The sequence below is a fragment of the Sinocyclocheilus grahami genome, unplaced genomic scaffold (assembly GCF_001515645.1).
Source record: "Sinocyclocheilus grahami isolate Dianchi unplaced genomic scaffold, SAMN03320097.WGS_v1.1 scaffold9.1, whole genome shotgun sequence".
Lineage (NCBI taxonomy): Eukaryota > Metazoa > Chordata > Actinopteri > Cypriniformes > Cyprinidae > Sinocyclocheilus > Sinocyclocheilus grahami.
The window spans coordinates 2,850,144-2,855,339 of record NW_015505188.1 but is presented as its reverse complement, the minus strand read 5'-3'; positions in this window follow the sequence as shown (position 1 = coordinate 2,855,339).

Genomic DNA, 5,196 nt, shown 5'->3' with positions numbered 1-5,196 from the left:
AAAAAAAAAACACAAACAAAAAAGTGCATGTAATATTAACAGACGAACTACGCTCATATTTATAATTCCAAACAATCAGTAAGCAACAGGTGCTAGGAAACGCTGTTTTGTACTCCTTTATTGAGGAGTCGGCTGCGGTGTGGCCAACTGAATGCGCTGCTTCTCTGCCGCTCACTGCACAGAACAGACGCCGAGAGAGGTGACACTTCTCCGGGAAAGTCAGACCTCGCGTTCGCAGGACAGCACTGGCGAAATCCTCCAACTGAACCATAGCTAAGGTTTATCCAAAAAAGTCTCTAGGTTTGTTAGTATGAATATTCTATGGAAAAAAGCCGTTAAAAGGGCCTGAAAGTTGCTAAATATAGTGCTAAAGTCGCGCTCGTGTGTGTGTGTGTGTGTGTGTGAGAGACGCGGGAGCTGATGGCAGGGGGCGGTGGATATTTGTGGCGGGGGATAATTGTGGGGGTCAATGGGGATATTGTGGAAGAGTTCTTCTGTGTCATCACGTTCTATTAGTTCTACAGCTTCACTTTCAGAACTTTCACACTTTCACACAGTGCAACAGTGAAAAGGGACCCCTTTCAAACAGTGTCGCGTTCCGAACGTTGTTTAAGCGACATACACCGTATTGCGGTATTTTAAAAATTCATATCATAACAAAAATAAACACCGGTATTTGGTATGAACTGGTATACCGCCCAGCACTACTTTCAATACGATTTTTTCCAGCTGATGAACAATAAAAACAGTTACAGCCAATCAGAATCAATCATGCTGTAATGCGCTCAAGAATTTAAAGCGGCAGACGCGCGTGCGCTTAGAATAAACAGACAGTATCGTTCACTGGTGTGGATGCTAATATCGTTATCTTTATAGTTATCGTTCTTGGTGTGAACGGGCCTTTAGAATCTTAAAATGGCCAAATATTGGCCAATTTCTTGACTGTTAGGCAGAGAATCATCTTGTTTAATGGTCTAAAAGATATTTGTGTCAAGTGGACTTCTCCAGCCTCGCTGCTGTCCTTTAGTTAAGGATGGCCTAACAAAGTTTTCCACTCTCCATGGAGATGTTGGATGCTAGTGCAGATGCAATCTCATTATTCAGTTCAGCAAGACTGTTGGTGCCTCATGTAAGCGTCATGCAGTTCTTCGCTTCTCTCTTTGCTGCACTGCTGAGCAAAGCCACACGAGTCGTCACAGGCTACGCAGCAGGAAAGATCTCTCTGTATATTTATGTTAATGCACTTTATATTTACTCATTCATGTCCCATTCCTCTGTGTTTGTCAGTGGGCTATGTAGTGTATGCATAAAAAATGTTAAAGGCCATCTGGCACAAAATATTGTGCCAATTGTAGCCTTATGTGTATAGATGTACGCTTGCTGCCGTGTGAGGGAGGAGAGTGAAAGGAAGAAGATAAAAGATTGTGTGTCTTGGCTTGAGAAGATGCTGTTAGTCATGCCAGTGCTGTCCCTTTGAATCCAGAATGCAAGGGGGACGGGGGGACATGTGCTCTGGCAAGGCAAGAAAAGGACACAGTATTCTCATTCCATCTCTGTCCTATCTTAATATTGGTTGCTTCGTCCGTCTTTCTTCTTATCTTCATGTGGCTTAGTAAGACCTGCTATGCTTGACTTTGCATTAGTGTCCCTTGCCAGAAGGCTTTTTGGCTTTCTTGAGTGCCTCTACATAGATCATACAATTAATTTCTTTGGATGATTTGTGCTACAGAGATCGTCAGATTTGAGTTGCGGTTCAAATATGGTGACAGATTATGATAGAGCATCACCTTTAAAGCAACATTCTGGTTATTTTCAAGATTTTTTTTACAATTACCACAGTGGCAGATAAGTTTTTCTGTTTGGTCGACTTTTACTTTTAAAATAAAAACAAAAGAAACTTTCATTTTGACAGTGTGCAGGACATTTATTTTGACGGCGCTGAAAACATCAGTGTTTGAGCGCACGGAGAGCTCCCATTCTTCGTCTTTGTTAGTTTACTGTCTCTGTATGGAATTCTAATAATAAATTATTAGAGGCGATCAAAAAAAAAAACGGCAGTAAAAGGAGTTACTGTTTTGAATCAGTATGATGAATCCTTCACTGAATGATTCAGCGGTTACTGAGTCAACATAATGAATCTGACTTCCTGAACTGAAAATGATCATTAATTTTAGTTACGTAAATCTCAAAATGGAGCATGTTTTGTGTACTTATGTCATGAAACCTTATCGGTGTCATTACTGACTGTCCTTTTGTCAATGTGTAGTTAGAGATACAGTGGTTGGTTTCGGGTTCTCCTGACCCCAATCAGATGTGTTTCTTAAAGACTTACCAAGATGTAACTTCTCTTTTAAAAAGAACAAATTTGGAAACACTTAAAATATTTGCCCATCCTGATCCTTTTTTTAGAAGTGATTGTCTGTGATAATCGACATTTTGCCATATAGGCTAGTCCATAGACATAAAGTAGAGTAAAAATGAACTCCAGATATTACTTTTAATGTCCATCCTAATAGGTTGAGACAGAATATGCGTGTTAGTGAGCATAAAGCCAAACCTTAAGCTCTCTGACCTCATTTACCACTGTGAAAAGATGTAATTTATAGCATCTCCGCCAGCCTTGCCCTTAACGCCTCTCTCTTTAGCATCCTCTCTGTGATCTGTGATCAGCTGAAGATGAGATTAATAAGAGATGATGCTTCTCCTCACACTGTCTTTTCATCTTCCCTTCGTGCCAATCCACCAATCCCTGCGCTACTCCCCAGATTAGGATCATTGGCCTGTGAGTGGTGGTTTTAATGAGCTGTAATTGATTTGTAAGCACAGATCCACCAGACTGTGTCAGGCAGATTAAATGAAGCTTGTTTGAAGCCCCAGGTCTCTTTTTCCAGCGAGTGATCCTGGTGGTGGTGGGACAGAATTCCCAGCAGGAGCGATGTGGCTTTTAGGACTTACAGAGTTCCAGCCTTCCCGCTGAGGGTGTTTGCCTCCTTCCCCTTGGACAAGGCCTGTGTCTGGGAAGTCAGCCATCTTGGAACCAAGTGCAGGCTTTATTCATCTAAACACATTTTAGAGGAATGGAGGGGGGAGTGACACAAGCTGGTAGTGTTTGCTCTCCAACGGCTGTACATAGGGTCCAAAATTAACTTTTTGCCACACCTGTCATTGGCGAGTGAGTTTAAGAAATTTACTGGCCATGAATATTTCTTGAACTGTTTTTCCTTTTTAACAACAACAACAACAGTAGTAATAATAATAATCATTTGCTACATTTTTATTATTATTATCATTATTATATAATGTACTGTTCAAAAGTTTGGGGCCAGTAAGATTTGTTTTTTAAAGAAGAGTTTTATGTTCATCAAGGCTGCATTTATTAGATCAAAAGAGAAAAGCTGAATTTTCTCATGATCCATCAGAAATCTTTCTAATATGCTGATTTGGTGCTCAGAAACATTTCTTAATGTTATCATAATATTATGTTAAAAACTATTTTGCTGCTTGATATTTTTGTGGAAAGTGTCATACATATTTTTCAGTAGGCTATTTAAATTATATTTATTTGCATTTTTTGAAATAATAGATTTTTTTGTAACATTATAAATGTATTTACTGTCATTTTTGATAAACGTAATCCATCCTTGATGAATGTAAATTTTAAATCAATTTATTAAAAATAAAATCAGACTCCAAACTTTGAACGGTAGTGTAATTCTATCCTTAAAAAATAAACCAATTATATAGGCCTATATATGTATTTTATGATCCTCCACATGCGTGAGTGAATTAGTATGGAGTACGGAAGCAAATAAACTTATTGTAAAAATAAACGCATTGTAAAGCTTTGCCCTTTGTTTTTCAGACACTGACTCCTCTCATTTGACCAGCTGGCATTGGACAGGGTATTGGACCCTCCTCCTGCACGACGACAGAATGAGACAGTAGCTGGGGGTGTTGGAAATCATCCCTCCCCCCCTCCTCTTTGTTTTCCCCGTCCTACATATCCAAGAAGCATATCCATACTCGCTATCTTACACCAACACTCTACAAAACAATACTTTGGACCTTTGTGGCCCCCACGCTTTACTTTGTAGGGACCGTGAGACTTTTACAGGACCGTTGCTGCTGAGAACAAAACCTGTTTCCTTTCAGCCAGTGGACACATCTTTCCATCCTTCCAGCTTTGGTGGAGTTTAATGGAAGCTCAGTAGATCTTTGAATCATGAAAACACCAGAGGACCACTGGGAGTTTCCATTTGGAGTTGTATATTAATAGGCTGAAAGACTGCCAGTGAGTGAAGCAAATCTAATTCAACCTGCAGCAGAACATCTGTTAGAATAAATGATACCTCTCCTTTGCCGTTTCATCCATCACATCTAAAGTGCCTTGTGCTTCATCAAACTGTTTACATCCACTCCTCATATCTGATCCATCTGCCAATCCTTGAAACGATTTGTTTGTTTACATTTCCAGGCCTTATAGCTTTCCAAGACATATCGGTTTCATTACTTTCTCCTGTTTGCATGCAAGTAAAAGTTTGAAGTATCTAAGATACGAGGAATGAGACCACCGTAGAGTTCAGTTCATCACACTAATCCAACCTTAACTCACTGAGACTGTTCATCTGACTCTCAAACGTGGTACACTACTTCCACTGAACAGTTCCGTCACCATGTACACGCTGCAGTCCAAATGGCGCTACCTAATCATGTTCTTGGGGGTCCAGTTAGTGGTCATGGCTCTTCTTTCTAGAGAGGGCTACCAGAAAAGAGTGTCATATTTTTTCCGGATTTTCCGAAAGCCGGATACTACAACAGGACAAACAGTTGTTGGACACAACCACACGGATGTTTATGCCAACCTCTCCCTTTTGGGCTCTGCTCTTAATAAAGAGGACATGCCCTACTGCCCCAAGCAGTCTCCTCTGATTGGTGAGTTTGATAGCTCCCTTGGAAGTGTGCTATCAAGTTCCTGATCTGTCTCACTATTGAGAATATCATATCATTATTGTAGTCATAAAAAACAGTACCTGGGAGTTTTTGAAAATATTTTTTTTATGAAAAGAAAGAAAAAATAGTGGTGTGTGTGTGTGTATATATATATATATATATATATATATATATATATATAATTTAAGTAAAATATTAATGGTGTGTATATATAATATATTTTATGACAGTTTCTAGTTTTCTAGT